Source organism: Panthera tigris, chromosome C1 (genome assembly GCF_018350195.1).
Source record: "Panthera tigris isolate Pti1 chromosome C1, P.tigris_Pti1_mat1.1, whole genome shotgun sequence".
Lineage (NCBI taxonomy): Eukaryota > Metazoa > Chordata > Mammalia > Carnivora > Felidae > Panthera > Panthera tigris.
This window is the reverse complement of record NC_056667.1, coordinates 178,066,565-178,093,421: the sequence shown is the minus strand read 5'-3', so window position 1 is coordinate 178,093,421 and position 26,857 is coordinate 178,066,565. Positions and strand designations below refer to the sequence as shown.

At 35.3% G+C, this 26,857-nt stretch overlaps 1 long non-coding RNA gene across 1 annotated transcript in view; it reads left to right on the top strand.

Moving 5' to 3' along the window:
* Window positions 1-6,255: 6,255 nt before the first annotated feature.
* LOC122241552 overlaps window positions 6,256-26,857 on the top strand; it is a 36,953-nt gene continuing 16,351 nt past the window's right edge. Inside the window, exon 1 of the long non-coding RNA XR_006221787.1 lies at window positions 6,256-6,359. This is a non-coding gene — a long non-coding RNA (uncharacterized LOC122241552). The remainder of the gene's footprint in view (window positions 6,360-26,857) is intronic.

Genomic DNA, 26,857 nt, shown 5'->3' with positions numbered 1-26,857 from the left:
ACATATTTTTCCCCTACAATTTCAGTTTTCCCTTCACTCAAAATATATTTTCGTTTCTCTAATATATCTGTTAATATATACTATTTTCAGTTTCTTATTCTCTTCTCAGGGCTAGTAATTACATTTAGCTGGGTCTTTACCCTTCAGAGCTCTCTATTAAGTTTGCTTTAGCATAGATATTGTGTGGTGGTTTTTCATCTATTAGAGAGCAGACCACTCTGATTAATAATTTTAATTACAAAATTGCTGCCTCTATTCTCTCCATTCTTGATTCTGGTTGGTCTTTTGACAAAATAATATTTGCATATTTCGCTCTAAATCTATTCTTCATCTTTTTTCTAGTGTGGAAATCTATATATGGCTATCGAGATATTAAAGATACATTGTACTGTTCAAAATTGAACATCCCTGTTCTCATGAAAATTATTGTCAGGAGGGAATTGAGCACATGATCCAAAGACTATCATCAATAAGACAATCAACGGAGTAAAACCACCACAAAAATAAATACATGTCTGAGGAGGCAACAAGCTAATTATGCCACTAAAACTGAAATGCATCTTCTTATTTTCTGGTATTCACCAAGTTTGTTTAGATTGTGCACCATTCTTTCTTAATTTCCTCTTTTAACTTTTGAGAACCTCCCATGTTTTAATAAAACTAAGAGCGCCTCTGCCCTTTTCAAACAAAAGAACATAATTTAATGATTACATGAAAAGAATTGAGAAAAGAATGTGGAAGCTCGATTTGAACGGAGGATGGTTTGCAGGTTATAATGTGATATCATTCAAATAAGACGTTGTTACTATTATCCAGATATGATAAGAGTGGCAGCATCCAGGATAGAGAAATATGATGTATTTCATATGTAAAGATCTCTATTCTTAGGTATAGTTTTTAGACATAATTATTAGTCATTGTTATTAGACACAAGATAGCCAATGTTGAGAGCTAACACAGAACAGTCTGCATTTAAAACATCGGAATCTTTACAAGACTGGCAATGCCTATTTTGGAACGGACCCTTGGTATTACTGAAACCAGCACAATTTTGTAGAAATTTACTGAATCAACTGTGATATATAGACCTTGGGTTCATTTGTAAATTTTAGAACTGACTCCGTACTGAGCATTTCTTATTCTGGTAATAAGAATTCCACTTTCCTTTCATGAACCCCCAAGTCTATACATTTCTGATAGATCTGTCAATCATAGTATACTACTGTTGACATAGTGGTGGACATATTACCAAATAGTGGTTATTTTAAAACCTCTTCCTGCCCACAGAATTTGATTAAAATAGTAGGCATATAATACAAACAGAGACAATTAAAATATTTTCCTGGAAATGTCCAGGCAGTTTTCTCTTTGAGTAATCCTTTAAGTTTCTTAAATGTCTGGTCCAGTAATTTTCATTCCTTTAATGCTTCAAGGAAAAAAAAAACACTTAAATAAGAGAATAAGGAGGGAGAAAGGTCAGAAAGATTGAAGAAGGCAATGCGATGACTGAAGCAAGATGCCATGCTGATGGCTTTGAAGACTGTGCATGACCCAAGAACACAGGGAATGGATCTGGAGAAAGTGGAAATGGCAAGGAAATGAGTTCTTCCCTAAAGCCTTCAGAGGGAGGGTGCCCTCCTCAGATCTTGACCTACTTCACTGAACTGTGAGTTCTGACCTACAGGACTGTAAGTGTACCATTCTGTGTTGTTTAGGATACCATATTCATGGTAATTTTGTTAAATCAGGCATAGAAACTAATGCTACACACACACACACACACACACACACACACACACACACACTTATACTTTATGTGTATACATATATATACTGAGTTGTTTTTGTTTTTTTTTTTTTTTTAAGTATAGTTAACACACAGTGTTACATTACTTTCAGGTGTATAGCATAGTGAATCCACAACTCTATGCATCATACTATCTATGCTCAGGTCACCATACCATACCATTGCCTATATTACCTATGTCAATCCTTTAGTCCCATAACTAAAAGCCTCCCACTCCTATTCATCCATCTTGCCCACCTCTCCACTTCCCTCTGGCAAACAGCAGGGTTTTTTTTCTGTGTTTATTTATGCTTAGTTGTAATAGCAAGGCTATGCTAAACTTAATGACAGATTAGAATCTTTACCATCACTTTCTATACTATCTATACATTTTTCAAAATGACTTAGGAATTTTCTACTCCTTGAAGTTTTGCTCTATTTCTTTAGTATTTGAATCTTCCATTTTTATACCAACAGGCAGTCTTTTGAATATACTTTAATGAGTGTTACAACTATGCTCTTTTAGAGGGTCTGATTCTGATTTTCTGTATTGCATGGAATATCAATCTCTTGTGAAATTGCAAGTGTAAGAGCCAATTTGTCAGCATTGCTGACTAGAATTCCAGAGAATACTCATTTTTTGAGTGAAAGCAATAAAATGATTCCTTATGAGTTTGTATGTATAAATTCTGAAGTGCGATTTCATAGAGCAGAAACAGATGAAGAGGTCAGGTAGTTATAAGCTAATGAGAAATAAATTGCTATAATCAGTGACCTAACATTGCCTGAAGGATTTCTTTCTACAGTAATGGATTCAGCTGGCAAAGGGTCTTAATGTTGCTGTTTGAAAGTCTTGTTTGGCATTTGTAGTATTATTCTAAAACTTGATTACACCATGGACAGGTTAATCCATTACAAAGCACTTGCCTGAAGTGATTTGATTTTAATGTTTCATGAGTAGCCAGTTGTACGGGACTAGATGTATAATTTCTTTACTTCCTACTAGTAGGATTACCCTTCTTTTCATTTATAAATATTTTTGTTCTGGTCTTTTGAGTAATACCTTTTTTTTCTTTAAGAAAAAAATGTTTATAGCTTAGAGGTCTGCTGATTTAAGGCTGCTATTATAAATTATCTATTGATGGTTTATTTCAAAACTTAAACATTACCTAAGATCAATAGAGGAGAGGATTTTCCATTTGTTGACTTTTTTAGCCAGTCATCTTAAATTTTTCCTTTAGGCCTAGGGGTGATTAAAAAAAAAAAAAAACAACAACTAATAATCTCTCTATGGATTACAATTAAGCAAACGTAATTGAAGAGGTTGTTAGCGCAACCATTGGGAATGATGATTTGATTGTAATAGTAACCAGTACTATTTATATCATATATTTACATTGTTCCCATTAGGCAAAGAACATCTCCTGGCCCCCCTGGATGGGTCATATTGCCATATTTGTCCAACAAACAGGAGGTTTATTAATGTGACTCACTCTTTCATTCTATTGCCTTGCTACAGTGATGGCCAATGTTTCAGATAGCAATTACCCTGTCAGCCTGGGAAAACGCCGTGGAGCACAATCTCAAATGAACTGCAGTCAACATACAACCTGAGAAGAAAGCACTTATTGTTATAAGCCATAAAGATCTGGAATTATTTATTACTGCAGCATATCCTTGATTATTCTTTCTAATAGGAGATTACATGTATATACATGTGTATATATGTATGTGTGCATATATATATATATATATATATATATATATATATATATATATATCATTTAATCTGTAGGATTAATCTTTTCCCTGGTACCTAATTTGAGAATTAGTCTACAGATGCTTTACCCTTTGCCTTCTACATGCAAACTTGAAATAATAACACATAAGGTGTCATATCACATGAGAAAACTCTAACTGTCCCAGTTTAGTTTAAATATTTCTTTGCGACTAATTATGTATATGGAAGTATAATAGAATACACTGTATAAAAGAAAACCATCAAGAAAATCACAAATCCAAAATCAAGGAAAAGTACAAGTCATGTATGAGATGTCTAAAAAATACCCTCCTTCTTCAAAAGCAGGGAGAAGCACTATTAAAAGTAAACTATTCTATGGGGCACCTGGGTGGCTCAGTTGATTAAGTGGCTGACTTCCGCTCAAGGTTCCTGACTTTGAGCCCTGCATTGGGCTCTGTGTTGACATCTCAGAGCCTGGAGGCTGCTTCCGGTTCTGTGTCTCCCTCTCTCTCTGGCCCTCCCTTGCTCACACACACACACACACACACACACACACACACTCTCTCTCTCTCTCTCTCTCTCTCTCTCTCTCAAAAATAAATAAACATTAAAAAATAATTTTTTAAAAAAGTAAATTATTCTACTGATATTATAAGAGCTTCTGTAAATAGTTCTTAATTTCCACAAAGATAATTTTCAAGCTCACTTTGGAGGATAAGAAAAAGAATGGGAAGGTAACACAGAAGAGGAATTTTTGTGTGTCTACAGAGATTCTTCTTTGAATTCATTATCTTTGAAATAATCATGCCAGGGGCAAGCACCTGGGTGGCTTGGTCGGTTAAGCCTCCTACTTTGGCTCAGGTCATGATCCGGCGGTGCGTGAGTTCAAGCCCCACATCAGGCTCTGTGCTGATAGCTCGGAGCCTGGAGCCTGGAGCCTGCTTCGGATTCCGTGTCTCCCTCTCTCTCTATCCCTACCCCACTGAAGCTCGCTCTCTCTCTCTCTCTCTCTCTCTCTCTCTCTCTCCCTCAAAAATAAACATTAAAAACTTTAAGAATCATCCCAGTACTTACTTCAAAAAATGTTAAAAAGACACATCTGCATGATTAAAGAATTTGAAATAATACAGAAAGACTAAGGATTTCCTGTAAGATCAATATGTAATATATACAGTTATGATATACTTACATAGATGTTTAACCTATAAAATAAATAGACTTGAGAGTGGCCCATTTCATTCCATGTTTTAATGTTGTAATGAAATACCCTCAGATTGGATGAGGGAGGTCAAAGTTAAATGAGAAAATTCTGACAATTACATTCATTACGGTACATGGAAGATGAAAATCATTCCTTGCCCCTCATTTACTCTCTGTACTAAAAAAATATAGTGACTTTTAAAATCAATTATTTCTAATTTAAAATTTTACTTTCCAAAATTTTATAATATAATCCATCCAACAGAACACAGGTCCAATATCAGAACTTGGAAGAAACCTTCAATCACAAAGATTTACATCATCTACATATGTAGAAAACTCCTATAATATCTATGGTACATACAAAAACACACACAATACACAGACTTTCTCATTGATGTTTTTCCCCATTCATTTATATCCCTCATTTAAGATCATTTTAAATATTTTATTTGGAAATTACATCCAAATAAATATGTATTTACACATTAAAGTTTTCTTATTTTGTTTCATCTAATATTTTTAAGATTTAACAAGGCTGAAAATATTTAAGTGCATCCCAAAACAGTAAAAGTGAGATCTATTACATGTTAAAAAGTGTATCCTATGATTTAAATTAAGCATTTCTATTCATCTCCAAGTAAAAAAAAAAATGTATCACCCAGTGCCTTTCAAAAACACATGGAAACATATTCATGTCTAGTTAAAATAAATTAGAGGCTACTGGAAATTTAAATCATAGTTTACTGAGTTTTATAAATAGGGCAAGGTAAGAAGTAAGATCTCAATTTCATTTTTTCTCTTTTTCCAATTTTAATGAGATGGTTTTTGTTATTTTAAGTAATTTTTAAAATAAAATTCTCATATATCGCATGACAGAAAAAATTTCTATGTGGTTTTACTTATTTTTTTACTCATGGCTCCATTTCTTTTGACAAAGAGTAATTCATTTTTGACCTTTCTATATTGAAAAAATAATGCTTATAAAAGCGAATTCCTCTTTATGTGCAGGTGTACAGATTCTAGTGGTTTCTACCAGAATTTATATGACCACTTGGATAACGGATTCTGGTAACAGTACACACAGTTATAAATGGATCCTGTAATTCAGTCCCTAGTCCTAGATCCTTATTAAATTACCGCTGGCATAATTATATAAAAGTATATCAATTTTACATACATATAAAAATTGCAATGGCATAAGTCATCATAAGCACTCACTTGCCAGAGGCTTCAAGAAACTTAAGCTAGAAATACAATAGGTGGCTTGAGATTGAACAAAAGATTATCTTTAAACTCCATTTATCTTAAGAACAAATAGTGCTTGTAATTTTCATATAAAGAGACTGAGCAAGACCCTAGTTAATACATATGAGTAATATTTGGATTGGAAAGCAGGCAATGAACAGGATGTGATGGACCTACTTCAACCCAAGAAGTGCCTCTAAAGAACTTAAAAACTGGATGCTGCATTGTGATGTAAACAGGTATTAAAGGGGAGAGAGAGGGAGAGGGAGAGGGAGAGGGAGAGGGAGAGAGAGAAAACGTGATAGAAGATTATTCTCAGTTTACACTGATATCCATCGTCATATCAAAGAACAATGTCTGCACTACAGCTGGATCTTGATTCACGTATGTATTCCCTATATGAGTTTAGTACATGAAAAGGTAGAAACAACTTTGGCCCACAGGTCATACTGCTGACTATGACCAACTATCCCCTAGCTTCAAGGCTTCAAGGCTATTGAGTCCAAGGCCAGGCCAGGATTACTGGATAAATCACTCTTTGTGGACAGGTCTACTTATGGTGTGCCATAGACTTGCAACCTATGGCTAAAATATCATGCTTCTCTTCTCTTGTTATTCCTCCTATATAATGGCAGAAAGAGAACATAACAGCAACAGGAACAGTCTCATTTGCTTAAAAAAAAAAGGGAAAGCTACATGGATTCTCTGCAAATAGCCTATGCCCCCCAAAAAGCCACAAACTCTCAGCTCAAACAGTGAAGTTAGACCTGTTGTCTGCTAAGCTGGCTTCATCAGATTTTGTTTACTGTAGATTTTATGCCACATTTTCTAGAGCATATAGCTTCAGGAGAAAACCTAGATGCTAATACTTTATTATAAAATGAAATCCCAAGACAGAGAAAGGGAAACAAAGAATGAGGGTGGGGAGGAAATAGAAAAATATTTATGTATAATGTATATATATTACTGAGTTTGTCTCTCAGATTTATGAATTGTTTGCAGAGATAGCATTCTCTGAACGGTTCAACCATGGCAGAAAGGAGAGGGAATTTATCCCTGGCTCCTATCTTCCATTGGTCAATGTTCACTTACAGGATAACAGCTTCCAGGCACTTCAGAGACATGTCACCAAATCCATCAGATGTCATTAGGGAAGCCAGATTCTAATCACTGAACAACAGTGTCCTATGTGCAAGGCAGCAAGCAAGGAAGAACCATCATTATGTCCTACCTGCATAAATGTAACAGTCTGAGGGATACAGCCCCACACATTCTGTGGTGCAAACACACATTGTGGATACCTAATAGGTAGAATACCATTTAGTACTCAATGACAACAGGAAAGTGATTGGAAAAAGAAGCTTAAGGAGGCACCTGGGTGGCTCGGTCGGTTGAGCCTCTGACTTCGGCTCAGGTCATGATCTCATGGTTCATGAGTTTGATCCAGGTGTTAGACTCTGTGATGACAGCTCGGAGCCTGGAGTCTGCTTCCAATTCTGTCTTCCTCTGTCTCTGCCCCTCCCCTTCTCTCTCTCTCTCCCTTTTGTATCTCTCCCTCAAAAACAAACAAATATTAAAAAGATGGGGGGTGGGAGGGAGGAGAGGATGGGTGATGGGTATTAAGGAGGGCACCTGCTGGGATGAGCACTGGGTGTTGTATGGAAACCAATTTGACAATGAATTTCATATTAAAAAAATAAATTTAACAAAAGAAAAAAAAAGAAAGAAAAAGAAGCTTATGGCATGAGTTGTGAGAACTGTTGGGATCTTATCCCAGGGACACAAAGGAAAAGGACAGCGACTGAAGTGTGTCTAAGAAGCCAACCAAGGGAAGAAAGATAAAAGTATGGCTTTGGCCAAAAGGTAGAAAGAGTACTCAAAAGTTATCCTTTCAATGAACATCAAAACATACCCACTGTAGCCTGTAAGAAAGCAGGATGGTGCTAGGTAGTCTTCTGGGAAGGTCTTCAGTAACATCAGTAGAAAATGATATTGGAGTAATTCCATGGATGGTTTAGAATTCTGGGACCCCCCCCCCAATGCTTATGCTTTTAAAGGCCATATCTGACAGGGGGATGCAGAGGATTGCTCTTTCAAAGACTAACCACTTGAATAAGATAGTTCCTGTGAGTATGTGGGTTTAATGACCAGGAGACTGCTGTAAAGGACAACAATGTCATGTAGCTTTCTTTACTGGGCGTGGCATTACTCTGCAAAACAAACCAAAACAAAAACTAAATTAAAAGTTACAAAAAACAATCTCCTTCAACCTTTAGAAGGTTTTTATTCAGTTTTCACTGAGTGCATACATGGTCTCAAAGTTATATCTGCCCTGGGGCTTGTGTCTCTCTTGTACACCAAGGGCTTGCCTTAATTCTTAATTCTGCTAAGGAAATAATGCACCGAGGCTATGGTGATTTGCCACGTGCCCATAGATGTAACTGAGAAGATGGCTTTTTGTAAGTGGATATTAGTATTTATAAGCAAGGTAACATGAGTCATGAGAGATGCAGGGAGAACACTGGGGAATCAAATTTCTTACTGTGCTCCTTTGCTAAATTTATTTCCAGTGGTGTTTCCCCCCCACTCTGCCTTATTCTGAATTTAGTTTGGGCCCCAAGTTGGGGTTCTCAAACCCTGAAAGGCATACAAAATTTAAAATTTCCTCATTTGTTTTTCTGGCCTCACGCTGAAAGATCAACCATTAACTGGGTTGTATTTCCTTTTCTCTGTAATTTCATAGGACCAATGTGATAAAATTTATTTTGTTTGTGTATAAATTTACTAAAAGCTGAGAAAATTAGCCAAATAGCTCCATTACTCCAATATTTTCATATTAAGTCTACCTACCTCAGTCTCCACCTGTTCTGTGTCTCATGAACCTAAAAACTATTATTTAGCCAACAGTTTTTTGTTGTTGTTGTTGTTTGTTTATTTGTACCACATTACAATGATCAATGTCCTCCCAGGGGAAAATGGGGAAGCCTCACTGTGTCAATTCCACAGTGATACAGAAAAGCCCATATTTTAGGGTATATTGCTTGCAACACAATTCTTCAAGATTTCCATTCAGACCTTTTTTTTTTTTTTAATGACAAGAAATAGGAATGCATTCCTATTTCCTATATAATTTTTATTTATTGCAATCTTTCTTTCATCTGAAGATTCCATAGGAAAGAAAAAGTATCTGAATCAAAAATGAATAGCTACTCCTACATAAGAGTTCTGGTTGTCCTGATTTGGGTCATTTGCCAACTACCTGACAAATAAGATTATTATTTTTTAATGTTTATTTATGTCGAGAGAGAGAGAGAGAGAGAGAGAGTGAGTGAGTGTGGGGGAAGGGTAGGGAGAGGGGGAAAGAATCCCAAGCAGGCTCCTTGCTGTCAGTGCAGAGCATGATGCGGGACTTGAACACACAAAGTGAGATCATAACCTGAGCAAAAATCAAGAGTCAGACACTTATCCAACTGAACCACCTAGGCGCCCCTAAATGAGATGATTTTTTATTGAGCAATCTCAATGGAGTTTCTAAACCTACAGAACAGAAGGAAGTGCCACGTGTTTGGGTAGTCTCCTCAGGTATCACTACTCTTTCTTCACTTCCAGAAAGGAAAACTCTGTTTTCTGTTAGCATACTGAATAAAATGTTGAAAAGCATAAAAAAAAATAATGTCTACTAGACTATCCTCATTACTATAGTTTTTAGTTTGTATTTGTTTTTAGATATAAAGTTTAAAAAATATTTTAATAAATTATGATGAAGGTAAGAAAGATAACATAGAAAAACTATTTATACTCTTAAGATTTTAATGCTTATAAACATGCTAAAGTTATTAATGTTTATAAATACTTAAAACCCCAATTCTTTGATAGTTTAATGGTAATACTTAACACAAGGTTCTATTTGAAGTCTATGTTAGTACAGAATGCTTTATTAAGTTTTTATATATTTCCAATTTTCCCATTTTCCTTTTTATCTAAAATATCCTACATTCTATTGACCTCTGTGACTCTTAAGAACTTAGAATAAACTAAGGGTTGATGGGGGGGTGGGAGGGAGGGGAAAATGGGTGATGGGCATTGAGGAGGGCACCTGTTGGATGAACACTGGATGTTGTATGGAAACCAATTTGCCAAAAAATTTCACATACAAAATAAAAATAAATAAAAATTGACCTCTGTGATGGAATGTGATGGAATTTTTTTTCTTATAATTTCAGATAGGTCACTTAGTCATGGCTTATTTCCTACTTTCTCTACTGCCTATTACTCTAGACCACAATGTCACTTATTCAGTATTTTTAATAGACTTTTATTATTTTTCTTGTCTAATTGTTTGTTAGTCATTGTCTTCACTAACTCAAGGAGGAAAAAACTGGCAAATGTTCACACATACTATTTAAACCAACTGACTGAATTTTTGGTGTTCATTCTATAACCTTCTCAAGACAAAGATTAGAACAGAAATCAATGATATCGAAATAAAGAAAAAAAACAGTGGAACAAATCAATGAAACCAGGAGTTTGTTCTTTGAGGGAATTAACAAAATTGATAACCCTTAGCCAGATTTATCAAAAAGAAAAAGGAAATGGCTTAAATAAAATCACAAATGAAAGAGATCACAACAAACATCACAAAAATACAAACAATAATAAGAGAATATTATGAGCAATTATGTGCCAACAAATTGGACAATCTGGAAGAAATGGACAAATTCCTGGAAACATATAAACTACCAAAACTGAAACAGGAAGAAGTAGAAAATATGAACAGAGGCATAACCAGTAAAGAAATTGAATCATTAATCAAAAAAATCTCCCACAAATGATTCCAGGGCCAGATGGCTTCCCAGGGGAATTCTATCAAACATAAAAAATAGAAAAAAAAAAAAAGAAATTGAAGTAAAACTTCTAAGCTCACTCTACAAGGTCAGCATTACCTTGATTCCAAAACCAGACAAAGTCCTCACTAAAAAAGAGAACTACAGATCAATCTCCCTGATGAACGTGGATGAAAAAATTCTCAACAAGATACAAGCAAACTGGATTCAACAATATATTGAAAGAATTATTCACCACAATCAAGTGGCATTTATTCCTGAGATGCAGGTCTGGTTCAATATCTGCAAATCAATCATTGTCTTATGTCACCATAATAAAAGAAACAGTAAGCACCACATGATCCTCTCAATAGATGAAGAAAAAGATTTTCACAAAATGTAGCATCATAAAAAACCCATAAGAAAGTAGGGATAGAAGGAACATAGCCCCACAGCTAATATCATTCTCAGTAGGAAAAAACTGAGAGCTTTCCCCCTGAGGTAGGAGCATCACAGGGATGTACATTCTAACCACTATTATTCAACATAGCGTTGGAAGTCCTAGCCTCAGCCATCATCATCAACAAAAAGAAATAAAAGACATCCAAATTGGCAAGGAGGAAATCAAACTCTCACTCCTTGCAGATGACATGACAGTCTACGTGGAAAACCCGAAAACCTCCACTACCAAAAAAAAAAAAAAAAACTAGACCTGATACATGAATTCAGCAAAGTTGTGGGATGTAAAATCAATGTACAGAAATCTGTATGGAACTAGAGTGTATTATGCTAAGCAAAATAAGCCAGTCAGAGAAAGACAAATATCATATGCTTTCACTCATATGTGGAATTTAAGAAACCAAACAGATGAACATAGGGGAAGGGCAGCAAAAATAAGATAAAAACAGAGAGGGAGACAAACCAGAAGAGACTCTTAAATACAGAAGGTTGCTGGTGGGGTGTTGGGCTAATGGGCGATGGGCATTAAGGAGAGCACTTCTTGGGATGAGCACTGGGTCTTATATGTAAGTGATGAATCATTAAATTCTATTCCTGAAATCATTATTACACTGTATGTTAACTAACTTGGATTTAAATTTTTAAAAAAGTAAAAAAAGAACCAGATTAAAAGACATACTCCTCTTCAGTATATTAATATATAAAATACCGCTGATTTACTCAGTTTAAGAAGAATATTTGGTATCTGTACATATCAGTGAAAATATGAAATTTTAGATATGAAATATTTTTAAAATAAACATATCAAAATAAATGTCATATTAATATACAGACGCTGTATTATATGCCTACATAGATGAATGTCAATCACTATTTATACGTAAGCTCATTTATTTATGTGACAGAATGTATAGACACTTATTTTAAGATAAGGAGCTCTTCCCATACTTTGTGATGACGTTCCTTAGCAGAGTCTCACTTTTCCATAGTTAAAAGTGTAAAAAATGGTATTTCATGTCTGATTTTAATAGAAATAGTGCTACTTGCTAAAATACTATGAATTCAGCATATCCTTTGTACAAATATCATGACATTAAATAACAGAATGATCTCCAATATCCATTTGGTCTCAAAAAGGAACACGGACTAGTAACAAAGAACTTAAATCTTTTGTTTTACACTTAGGTAAAAGGAACACGGACTAGTAACAAAGAACTTAAATCTTTTGTTTTACACTTAGGTAATAACAAATAGTTGTCCAGAGATGGAAAAGCAGGTCCCTTTTCAAGTCCATGCTAAGTGCCAGGTTTCAAGAAGTATCAGTGAGCACCTGCTTCATTAGCACGACCCTGTGACAAACACAGAAGTGCACAAAAGTTAAGTCTAGCTTAAATGACGAGCCCCAAACCAGGAGAATTCTCAAATGGCCAGACAGTGTGAGATTCCAGCAGAGCTGAAAGCAGGCAGAGTAGAATGAAGCAGCCAGAGCTCATGGGAGAAACCATGATCCCAGCCGGCTTCAGCTCCGCTCCTGACATGGTGAGAGCTTAGGGCAGCAGAGGCTGAGACAGGATGCAGAGGACCGTCCTCAAAAGCAGGATGGGGTTTTCATACGCGGACTCTCTCCTGAGGCAAGACAACTCCCAAATGAGACCCTGTTCTCCAGGACAAGCAGTGCCCATCTGATGGGAAATGCCAAGGAGAACAGCAGCAACTGAGTAAATACTAGTATCAGACAACATAGCATAAGGGGAAAGAATCTATACATGTAATGATGATGGAGAGACAAGCCAACCGTAAATAAAAACTGTAATAATTTTAACACACTCTACCAAAACACACTTAACAAAATCAAATCACATGTGCCCAAATTGTGGCAAAAAATATTACAAATCCACAAACACACTGAAAGATGTTAAGACAGTCCTCTCTTACACAAGGAAAGCAAGACAAGAAGTAAGTAACATTTGGGCCGCCTAATAAAAATGATAAAGGAATTTAATCTAATAGGTTAATCATGAAAAATTATTGAGCAGCACAGTATAGTAGATGTAGCACTGCAGAGACAACAGAGAACAAGATGAGATCCCATTGTACGGGGCAAAATTTATAAAGCTGTATGTGCAATAGCATACTAGTTAAGGGCACAGATCATGAAGTCAGTTACCCTGGAAAAACACATTACTATGTAATAGTGGCTAAGTTACTATCCTTAGGCACAGGGTGTATATAAAATAGGTACCTATGAAATATGATTCCTTATGACACCTACCTCACAGAGTAATTGCAAAGATCAAGTAAATCAAATTATACACTTACAGTGCGTAAAAATATCTTGCTGATGATGAACACTTAATAAGCGTATTATGTATCAAGGCTTCATTCCAGCAACTACATAAGTATGTGTACATACGCTTTTTTATGCATCAATACATGGACATTACTGGATGTTCTACATGCAAGGCATCAAGTTACAATATACAGTTTTTTCAACCAAAAATATATACAAAGCAATAGGAGAAAGCGCCACCTTTTGACCCCAATGAAATATGATATACCAACCTCCAAAAGACACTGAAGTCTCACCAAATGTTTGAAAATCCTGTACTCTAAATAGCCAACTTTTAAATGACCTACATGCAATGATATAGATACAGAACAAGTTCAGTGTGTGTCCAGCTATGTGGAATGATAGGACGATGGATAGACCGTCCATGTGAATGGAAGGGCTATCCGAGGCAGAAGATTCTAAGGCCATCAGAGGAGAGGCTTATGATGAGGAGGGCGATTATGATGAAAATAACGGTCAAAAGTAAATAGGAAACATTTATTCTATATGAATATTGCCTTGTATTTGGGGAATATTGCCTTGTATTTGGGGAATATTGCCTTGTGTTTATTCTATGTGAATACTGCCTTGTATTTAATTCTCAGAAATTTTAATGAGTTCAGTACTAACATTAATGAGTTCAGCACTATCATTATCCCTACGTTACTGGTGAGGAAATCGAGGCACACATAGATTATCTAAAAGGCTGAGGCAACCTACTGCCGACATAGCAAGGTTATGATAGGATATCAACTCGGGTAGTCTGGTTTTAAAGATCTCGCTCTCTTAATCACTGTGAGAAAAAGCTACTTATTCTATGCCCAGAAATTCTTCTAGGATATACATTCACAACCCTTGTTTTAGAAGCAGAAGCTGACACTTTGCTCTGCTTCATTATGCTAGGCACTTTCACAGTCGGAAAGAAAAAAAATAAACATTTTCACACTAAGATAAACCAATAATAATGAGGTCATTCACTGTGACTCTGGTCCCCAAAATAATGAATCCTTGACCTTCTTCCACAAACCTAGACCTCTTAGGAATAACACATTTCTCCCTGATTTCGTTATGTCTCTGGATACATATATTTATGAAAATAATAACCACATGTGAAAGTTGCTCTTTTCCCACTACGAACAAGTGGTGAAAACCTGGTAAGCTTGACATTTTTCTTCATTTTTACATTGCTATTTAAAATGGATTTGTAATTTAGAAATCCCATCTTTTATGCACACTTTGCTGATAATATTACTTTTTGTTATTGTTTATTTACTTATTTTTTTTCTCTCCCCTACATGCTTCTGACTATTCCTTTGTCTTTGGCTATGCTTTGTTCTGTGTGTGTGTGTTTGGGAGGGGGTGGTGTGCTGAGAATAATAGGTAGATAATCCAATCAGAAAAAATTAAGGCTCCCTTTTCGGCAAGAAATATTACAATTAACATATAAGTCTGGCCATTCAACCTTTATGAAAAGTCACAATTCTCATATAAATCAAGAGCTCTGCACATATGCATTGGACCTAAAAATACTGCTTATTCAAATGCTATGTGGTAAGTTGTCTCTCTGTGGCATAAGAAAGAAGAAGAACACAAAATCTTGACAATCCTGTGAGCTAAAAGGCATTGCCTTGTTAGATGACTAAACACGCTTGGGTGAATTTCTCGCAGGAATTAAATTTATAGTGTTCTATCGGGTACCGTAAATTACAGATCGTTTTTATCTTTCTGGTAATCAGTATAAAGGTATAAGAATATTTTTGTTAAGTTCTTTTACTTCAGAACCCCGTTATTAAATAGTTGTCTATAGCCCTGTAAGCCCAAGAACTGTGTTAACTTTAAATGTCTATAAATATGTTTAATGGTCGAAACTAACACTGCTCAGCCAGAGTTCCAGTTCTCCCCCTTCTGGACACATGGGACATTTGCATGATTATACTTCTGTTAGAGTGAGGTGATACGACATGTTTCACCCTGGGTACCTGCATTTAATTCTGGTATGGGCATGTCCAGCACTCTTTCCTGTTGCAGACACAGTGGAAGCCAGCATGGCATTCTCTCTCCTATGGAGCTGGCTCCCCTGGAATGCCACATGGAATTGCAACTATTTATTAGCAATAAATACACTTGTCTTATTTACTGAGTTCTGGAGCGGGTGTCATGGTGACCTAATAGTCTATTCTCACTTGTAGATTATTTTAAAGTTCATAAAACTATAAAAATATTTATTGTAAGGAAGAATGTTACCTTAGAAATAGGTATTCTATTACTCATTTTTAAAAAATTTTTTAATGTTTCTTTATTTTTTTGAGAGAGATAGAGCACAAGCAGGAGCCGGGCAGAGAGAGAGGGAGACAAAGAATCTGAAGCAGGTTCCAGGCTCTGAGCTGTCAGCACAGAGCCCAGTGCGGGGCTTGAACCCATAAACCATGAGATCATGACCTGAGCTGATATCGGATGCTTAACCAACTGAGCCACCCAGGCACCCCTTCTATTACTCATTTAACTAGAAGATGACCTCTCTGGTGGTGCAAAAACTAATTTTCCTTTTGTTTTCTTATGTTCTCTCAGCAAAAACTTTGTTTAAAAATCTCTGTTTAGGGCATTAGTTCAGAATAGTGGTTAATCATGCTCCTGTTGAAATAAAAGAGAGGTACCACTTGATATACCTGATGTACACACAAGGGTAAATTTAATAGCTTCTATAATAGATGTGCTAATAAAGATGCATTGTACACAGAAACAAGTACACACAGACTCTACATTTTCAATTTAGCAGTGTACCTAAGTATATTTTCCTCCCATATTTTAAACCATATTATTAAGTCTAAATGAGTGGACAATTGCAATAAAAATGCTAAAATTTTTGAAAAAAAGATACTTGTAATCTTTGACATAGCAGGAAAGAATATCCAATGGAATAAAGACAGTCTCTTCAGCAAGTGGTGCTGGGAAAACTGGACAGCGACATGCAGAAGAATGAACTTGGACCACTTTCTTACACCAGACACAAAAATAAACTCAAAATGGATGAAAGACCTCAACGTAAGACAGGAAGCCATCAAAATTCTTGAGGAGAAAGCAGGCAAAAACCTCTTTGATCTTGGCCACAGCAACTTCTTACTCAACACGTCTCTGGAGGCAAGGGAAACAAAAGCAAAAATGAACTACTGGGACCTCATCAAAATGAAAAGCTTCTGCACAGCAAAAGAAACACTCAACAAAATTAAAAGGCATCCAAAAGAATGGGAGAAGGTATTTGCAAATGACATATCAGATAAAGGGTTAGTATCAAAAATCTACCAAGAACTTATCAGACTCAACACCCAAAAAAACAAATAATCCGTGAAGAAATGGGCAAAAGACACGAATAGACACTTTTCCAAAGAAGACATCCAGATGGCCAACCAACACATGAAAAAAATAAATGCTCATCACTCATCATCAGGGAAATACAAATCAAAACCATAATGAGATACCACCTTACACCTGTCAGAATGGCTAACATTAACAATTCAGGCAACAACAGATGTTGTCAAGGATGTGGAGAAAGAGGATCTCTTTTGCATTGTTGGTGGGAATGCAAGCTGGTGCAGCCACTCTGGAAAACAGTATGGAGGAGGTTCCTCAAAAAACTAAAAATAGAACTACCCTATGACCAGGAATTGCACTACTAGGCATTTATCCATGGGATACAGGTATGCTGTTTTGAAGGGACACATACACCCCCATGTTTCTAGCAGCACTATCAACAATAGCCAAAGTATGGAAAGAGCCCAAATGTCCATCGATGGATGAATGGATAAAGACGACGTGGTATATATATACAATGGAGTATTACTCGGCAATCAAAAAGAATGAAATCTTGCCATTTGCAACTACATGGATGGAACTGGAGGGCATTATGCTAAGTGAAATTAGTCTAAGAAAGACAAAAATAATATGACTTTCCTCATGAGGACTTCAGGAGACAAAACAGATGAACATAAGGGAAGGGAAACAAAAATGATATAAAAACAGGGAGGGGGACAAAACAGAATGGACTCATAAATATGGAGATCTGAGAGTCACAGGAGGGATTATGGGAAGGTAGATGGGATAAATGGGTAAGGGGCACTAAGGAATCTACTCCTGAAATCATTGTTTTACTATAAGGTAACTAATTTGGATGTAAATTAAAAAAAATAAAAAATTAAATTAAGAAGAAAAAAGAAAAAAGAGACTTGTAAAGCAGATATTTTAACAATGTTTGTGTCATGAACTCCTTTGAGGACTTTTGAAGCCTAAGAACCTTCTTTTAGAATAATGTTTTTAAATGCCTTCAATTAAATTTATAGAATTAAAAGGAAATCAAGTATAAAGACTTAGCAAATTTTAAAAATGAATGTGTAATTTCATGTATTTTTATTAACACACTGATAACAATAATTATTGCATGCCTAGTAATATTACAATCTCAAAAGTAGTAGTGCTATCTGTGGAAAGCATTTAATAAAAATCTATTCCAACTGTATGTGATATAAAATTACCTGTGGTTTCTATTGGTGACAGATAAAAGTATTTCTAATACTACTATGTGTTTTATTTATACATATATCTGAGAGAAATATGAATTTTAAAAGGAGATTAATGAATATAAAACATATTTCCATGTGTCCCATTTGTTTCTATATAAAAACACTCCAAATTTAGTGGGTGAAAAATTTTATATTTTATCTCTTACAGTTCTCTGGTTGACTGGTCTCAACTGAGTAGATTCTCACTTGGCTCTTTTATTCAGTCAGATGTCAGCTGGGGGTAAGGTCTTCTGAAGGTTATTCAGTGTTCAGTATCGACACTTAACTTGTAGACCTATTTTTCAGCTTTGGTTTCTCCTGTCATGGTGACTGCATTCCAAGAGACAGCCTTCAAAAACAGGTTTAAATATGGAAGCAAAAGCTGAAAATCATCTTAGGACCTACTGTCCCAAAACTCAAAGTGTCACTTACATCCCAATCTATTGGTCCAGCAAATCCCTAAATTCGCACTAAAATGAAGATAAAAAGAATGTTCAACTCCTTGAGTAAATATCAAGGAATGTGATTGCTGGATTAATGATAATATTTTAAATTCAAATCACTTCTAAAATGGTTGTCCTATTTTGCATTACTGACAGCAATGAATGAGAGTTCCTGTTACTCCACTCCCTTCGTCACTGTCATCTGGTGTTGTCAGCATTCTGGATATTAGCCATTCTAATAGGTGTATAGTGATGTCTCATTGTTGTCTTAACTTGCATTTTCCTGATGACATATGATGTGGAACATCTTTTGATGTGCTTATTTGCCATCTGTATATCTTCTTCAGTGTGGTGTCTGCTAATGTCTTCTGCACATTTTTTCCGGTGGTTTGTTTTCTTACTGTTGACTTTTAAGAGTTCTTTGTATATTTTGGCTAACAATCTTTTATCATATATTTTTGCAAGTAGTTTCAGTCTGTGGCTTGTCTTATTCTCTTGATATTGTCTCACAGAGCAGAAGTTTTTAATTTTAATGAAGTCCAGCTTACCAATTCCTTCTTTAGCATGTGTTTTCAGTGTTCTTCCTCTCCCATTCCCCTACTGGGAGTGAGCTGCCCACAGGATCTTGCCCCTGGTTTGTATCTAAAAAGTCATAACGAAAACTGAGGTCACCTAGATTTTCTTCTATGTTAACTTCTAGGATTTTTATATTTTTGCATTTCCTTTAGGTCTATGATCCATTCTAAGTTAATTTTATGAAGAGTATTAAGTCTATGTCTAGAGTTTTCTTTCTTCCCTTTTCTCCACTTCCTCCTCCTCACCCTCTTCTTCTACTCCCTCTCCCTCTTCCCCTCCTCCTCCTCCTCTCCTCCTTCTTCTTCCATGGAGATATCCCATTGTTTCAGAACTATTTACTCAAACTACTATCTTTGCTTCATTACATTTGCTCTGCCCTTTGCCAAAGATCAGTCAACCATATTTATGTGAGTTTATTTCTGGGCTCTCTATTCTGCAGATCTATTTGTCTATTATTGATCTATTTGTCTATTATTTCACCTACTCAAAATCAATATCTTCCTATATTTCCAATAGGCATAGCTCATGTCTCTTTTGTTCCATATTTTCACATTCTCCATGTCTATTTACTCCTTTTTTTTTGGGAGGGCTGGTATAGGAATGCTCAGATTTTCCCTGTCTTAGAAAATAGCACCCACCCTTTTACACTAGGCCACAGAGTGACTTATTTTCATATTCTATTTTCCCTGCTTTATCACTGCTGGTTTTCACACATAGGCACATCTATACTCATTCAAGCAGTTGATTTAGTTAACTGTCTCTTCCTGAATTTTTCTCTTACCCATATTTATTTTCTTTGGGGTCTTTCTGAACACTTGGCATTCCTGAATTCCATTTGCAAAATCATCTGTTTCTACCAGAATTTTAAATGTTAGTGTTCCATTATAGATAATATAGAGGATATAGATATAAATATACCCCGTCTTCTTGATCCATTCATCCATTGTTATAACTTGGGTTACTTCCATATATTGTCTATTATAAATAATGCTGCAATAAATATATGGATGCATATACCTTTTCACATTAGTGTTTTCTGTGTGTGTGTGTGTGTGTGTAAATATCCAGTAGTGACATTACTGGATTTTACAGTATTTCTATTTTTAATTCTATGAGTATACCAAAAGAAAAAGCTTTGTCATGACAAAGGAAACCATCAATAAAACAAAAAGGCAACCTATTAAATCGTAATAGATATTTGCGAATGATGTATCTGATAAGGGGTTAATATACAAAATATATAAGAAGCTAATATAATTTAACACCAAAAAACCATAGAGAATTCAAGTACACTACATCATTCCATGTCACCTTAGGAATAAACCTATAAATTATTTTGACCTGATACCAGTTGACTTCCCAACATGGAAAATTGCAGAGGACGTGAACAGACATTTTTCCAAAGAAGACATACAGATGACCAACAGACACATGAAAATATGCTCAACATCACTCATTATCAGGGAAATACAAGTGAAAACCATGATGAGATAACATCTCACAACAGTCAGTAACTAGTATAAAAAAGACAAGAAATAAGTATTGGTCAAGATGTAGAGAAAAGGCGATCTCTTCCCCACCACATTTGATGTAAAAACTTGGCATTTAGGATTTTTTTTTTAAATTTGATTTTAGGAAGTAAATATGAAGGTGGCCCAGTACATGTACTTTTGGACTTGAACACTAGGTAGGCTCATTTGGTAGTATATGGAATGAGGCTTCATGGCGGTTAATACAACTGCTTTGCAATCTGCTCAAAGACCCTGGGTCTCCATTCTATCTTTTGCGTGTCAGTTTCTTCTTGTGTTTTGTGCCCTTCATGATAATGAGATGGCTGTGCATATCAACAAGGGCTATAGAGCTCCTTCATGCACAAAAGTGAGCTTCACTCTCCACCAATTCATCCCTTCAATCTAATCTTGTCAAACATAAGCCATGTGTCTACTTCTGAAGAACAACAGTAAGATAAAGCTTATGTTAATGGAGTTATGTCATGGTCTCATAACTCAAAAAGATATAATTAATATAAGCTGTTTAAATGAGTCATTCTCCAATAAAGTACAAAAAGTTATAATTAATATAAACTGTTTAGAGAAATCATTCTCCAATGAAGTACTGTGACTGCATTACAGATGTGCTGAGATGCCGGCATCTTTCTATCCTCCAAAGAGCAGAGCATAGTCAGTGGAGGTTCATCTGGTTCTTCCTGTTGAGAGCAGCTTCAGCCATTTATCCTAATGTAACTTGAAATTCTACATTATGTATGTGTGTGATGATAAAAAAATTTTGGGAAGCCCTAGGTGTTGAGAACAATCAATGCTCACCCCTGAACCTAGAATCAGATTTATCTCCCTAAACCAAAATGACTAAGTTAAAAATGTAGGTAACTGGCTAATGAAGTAAGAGTTATGGCACACGGAGGTACTAAGCAAACAGAAACATTCACCACACATCCAAAATGTTTTTTTTCCTAATTTAAGTATGTTATATCATTCCAGATCACCTTAAGAATAAACCTATAAATCATTTTGACCTGATAGCAGCTGACTTCCCAACACAGAGAATTGCTTAAATTTCCTAAAAAGGAGATCTGGCTTCCATTCTATTTAAACATTGATTTGGGTTGCTGTCAGGGTCATGCATCTTAGCTAAGTTGGAAATCTCCTATTTTGTCATTCACGACTCATAATTGTCATTAAGGGGCTATTTTACACAAAGGCTAAGGTTGGTCTTTCACTGTTGTCCCATAATACCCTGTAGTATCAGATCACAGTCACATTAATGTGATTTCAATTACATAATCACAAGTAAATGTTTAGCTCATTTGCCTGTCTCTTCCAATTTTGTGAATTCCTTGAGGACAACAAGTGTATTAGAATTTACTCATAATTCTCACCAAACTCAGTTTGGCACATAGTAGGCTGTCATTTTAGGGAAACAAATATTTCCTAACTCTTGCTTTGAAAGTAAAACTTACTTTGGAACTGAAAGCACAAAGACATATAAGAAAGAGTTCTCACTCTCTCTGGTGAAAGAAATGATGAATAAATTCATTAGAACTAGTTGACAATTATTCTCTTTGAAGTAGTGGCCTTCGGGTATTGTCGCTGTGTTTTTTGCTGTCTTGGAGACAACTTTCCATTCCTTTCTCGGTGAGTAGATATAGTTTCTTGCAGTTGACCTTGCAGAAATGTGTACACATATTAACTTAGAAGCAAAGTGCGATTTACGTGTTAGTATTCTAGAGCCTCTAACATTTTTTTATAAATCCCATCTTTCAAAGTGTTAAAATCATAATAAATGAACTGCCAACATTTCAATCATCGCAGCATTACGTGAGAACAGCACAAGGTGATTTTGTGAGTCTAAAAACAGAATTGGGTTGAAGGCATCTTACATGTTACGTGATGTGCAAAATCCTTGCGAAAGGTAATAAATGAGAAAGATCCTGAAGGATTTCTTTTAAAAGGGAAAGAAAATATCTATGAGAAATGCTAAAGCTCTCCTAAAGAATTTGTGGTTGAATCTACAGTTAAATACAGCCAACTATTTTCTGTAAGATAAGATTTGGGACACTAGCACTTTTTACCTACCAATTCTGGATAGCGTGGGACATCGTATCACATTGATTATGTTGTAATGGTTTAATTGCATGTGCCTCAATCCTTAAGGACAAATATTAGGTTCCTATCCATCACTGTGTTCATAATAACTAGTACATACTCCAGCATAGGAGATTTTATTTTGTGTTCATTGAATAGAAATATGAATAAGTGCAGACATTCTGAAATCTAAAATTTGAATCCCCCTTGACTGTAAAAATAGATTTGTAAAACTGCATTAGAATTTCAACTTCTGCATACCAAAACTGCAAATCATAATTAGAAGACTGCAAGAACTGGGTATCAGGAATAGAAAAATCAAGCAAAACAGCTGTTACAAAAGGAAAAAAATAAAACACAGTAAATCCAGACCTTAGTCTACAATTTAATAAAATATGTAATAAAGGAGGGAACTATAATATCTGTAGTAATTGCTCCAAACAATATATAGTTTTTAAAACATTGTGTGAAAATAAAATAGTTAAAACAAGTTGGTTCTATATAAACAATAAAAATGAGAAGATTAGGTTTAAAAGTATATTTCTATTCAGTGATTTATTCTTAACTAAATAATTATGACAAATAGCTAAAGTTAACCATCCAGTGCAATTAATTCAGCTGAAGAAAGAATTGGAATTTACATGTAATAGCATCTATCAGACCAACCACCCTATAGATAACAACTAAAACCCTAGAAAAAATATACAACTGGTACTTGAGGGTGATGTTAGTGACCAAAGGAAGGTGGATTTGAAGGGTTAGAGTTTTGGAAAAAAGGAAAAGCATTGGTATGTTTACTTGTTTAAAATTCCATGTGTGAAAATTGACAACAATTTGTACCATGTGGGGTGGCAAAACTATCAGATAGACACTATACCCACAGGCTTTAACAACTAGAGCATAGTGTAGGGTGAATATAGCAGGTGTAGAAGAAGGTGGATATTCTAGACAAAACAGATAAACAGCAAATTTGGGGTAAAAACTCTCATCTCCTACTTCTTCCCAAATTCTGCATTTATTGGGTGTAAATATCTGACTGATCCCTGATCTATGTATATGGGGATTAAACTCCAAGAATCCCAGTTAAGACCAGAGAAACAAATCAGAGATTCTTTTTGCACTGCAAAGGAGGTGGAGTTTAAACTTTGTCCAACCGTGAAAAATGACTCTGAAAAACAAATAACAATACTCTTTGAAGAAAGAGTATCACTCAAAATATTCAACATACAATCCAAACATTACAAAAGATTACCAAAAATTGGGGAAATGTGAAACATAATTCTTAAAAAATGCATAAGTCTAATTCTGAGATGGCCTAGATATTGTAATCAATAAATATTTTATACCTTATTATATAATTGGCTCAAGAATACAAAGGAAGATAAATGATTGCAATAATTGAATAGGTATTGCCAAAACACATAGTTTTTAAAATTTTTTTAAAGGTTACTTATTTATTTGGGGTGGGGGGCACAGGGAGGGAGAGACAAAATACCAAGCAGGCTTCACGCTGCCAGCACAGAACCTGATGCAGGGCTGAAACCCACAAACTGTGTGATCATGACCTGAGCTGAGATCAAGAATCAGACATCTAACAGATTGAGCCACCAAGACAACCCAAAACACATAGAAATTTTTTTTAGGATGCAAATTAGAATTATAGATTTGAAGAAGAAATTAATATAGTGCAAGATAGATAGGATAATTTGGAACTGAAGCATGAAGATAATAAAGCAGTAAGAAAAAAATTAAAAAGATCTTAAGAGACATATTGGGTATAATGAAAATAACATGTGACTAATTGAATTCTCATAAAGAATGAATAGGAGGCAAGCAATATTTAAAAGACAAGACTGAGTTTTTTGGCCAAAACTGGAAAAAAATTAAACTACAGATTTTAAAAGTGCTAGCAGTGTGAACACAAATAAACGATACCAAACAGCATTAAGCAATTCTATAATGCAAGGACAAAGTGATTCCTAAAATCAACTACAGAACAAAGATTATCACCTTTAACGAACAGTAAAATTGGCAAATGCCTTCTCAGCATCAACAATGGAATCCAGAAATAAAAATGGAATAAAAATCTTTAACTGCTCAATGACTATAACTGCCAAACATTGTCAAAAATGAAATTAAGTATAAATGGACGAATGGGGGAGGATATTCACATAAGAGGGCAGGAGGCATGAAGGAATTCTCTGTGCCTTCCTTTCAATTTTACTGTGAACCTGAAATTGCTCTAAAAATTGAAGTCTAAATTATAAAAAATTTATCATACACCTGAAACTAATATTACACTGTATTTTAATTAAGTGGAATTTCAGAAACACTGCTATCATAAAGGAAAAAAATAATGAAAATAAATTATTAAAATGACTATTTAAATAATCTATTTATAAGACCTTGTCAGGAGTGGCTGGCTTGGCTGGCTCAGTCAGTTAAACGTCTGACTCTTGATTTCAGCTCAGGTAATGATCTCACAGTTCATGAGATCAGGCCTAGTGTCAGGCTCTGCATGGGGCAGGGACAGAGAGAGAGAAAGAGAGAGAGGGTGCACAAGCTGGAGAGGGGCAGAGAGAGAGGGAAAGAGAGGAAATCCCAAGCAGGCTCTGCGCTGACAACCCAGAGCCCAACATGGGGCTCAATCTCAGAAACCATGAGATCATGACCAGAACCAAAATCAAGAGTTTGATGCTCAACCAACTGAGCCACCCAGGTGCCCCAAGATAGAAGTTTTTATTCAAGTATAAATAACACACAATTTTATATTAGCTTCAGCTGTACAATATTATGGTTTAACAATTCTATGCATTTCTCAGTAATCACCAAGATCAGTATACTCCTAATCCCCTTTAAATATTAAGCTTTATTTCTCAGACGAGTATGGTACTGGACCAAAAACAGACACATAAATCAGTAGAACAGAATAGAAAATCCAAAAATAAACCCATGGTTATATTGTTGATTGATCCACAACAGAGGCAAGAATATACAGTAAGAAAGGAACAGTGTCTTCAACAAATGGAGATGGAAAAACTGGACCACTTCCTTATATTATACATAAAAATAAACTCGAAATAGATTGAAAACATAAATGTGAGACCTCAAACTATAAAACTCTTAGAAGAAAACATAGGAAGTTTTAATTTATTTGATATTGGCTATAGAAACATGTTTCTAGATAGGTCCTGTCTACCAAGGGAAATAAAATTAAACTATAGTGACTACACCAAAGTAAAAGCTTCTGCACAGCAAAGGAAACCATCAATAAAACAAAAAGGTAATCATATGAACAGGAGAAGATATTTTAAAATATTTCAGATAAGGGGTTAATATCCAAAATACATAAAGAATTTATGCTCGTGGGTCACCTGGGTTGTTCAGTCAGTTAGACGTCTGGGTCTTGATTTTTGGCTCAGGTCGTGCTCTCACAGTTGTGAGATCAAGCCTTGCAGTGGGCTCCAGGCTGACAAGTGCAGCCTACTTTTTCTCCTCTCTCTCTCTCCCTCTCAAAATGAATAAATAAGATTAAGAAATAACTTATGCAAACAATTCAACACACATATACAATTTGATTACAAAATTAGAAGACCTGAATAGACATTTTCCCAAAGACAACATACAGATGGCCAACAAACACATGAAAAGATACTCAACATCACTAATAATCAGGGGAATGCAAATTGAAGCCGCAATGAGATAAAACATTACACTTGTCAGAAGGGCTAGTATCAAATAAATAATAACCACATAAAAAATAATGTATTGGTGAGACTATGGAGAAAAAAGAACGCTCATGAATATGTGTTTCATTATGGGGACTTGCAGTTATAATGAGTATTTTCATTTTCAAGTGTAATTGACCTATAGAAATGAGGAAATGTATTTGCTTTATGGTTTAAGTGTCTGAGTACTCAATACACACACACACACACTTATAGTCTCACACATATATTAATTTCAATAGAATAATTTTATTCTAAGAGATTCATTTAATTCTGGCTCAGGATGATGATATAAGACAATTCAGGGATCCTGGGTGGCTCAGTCAGTTAAGTGTCTGACTCTTGATCTCACCCCAGGTCACTATCTCA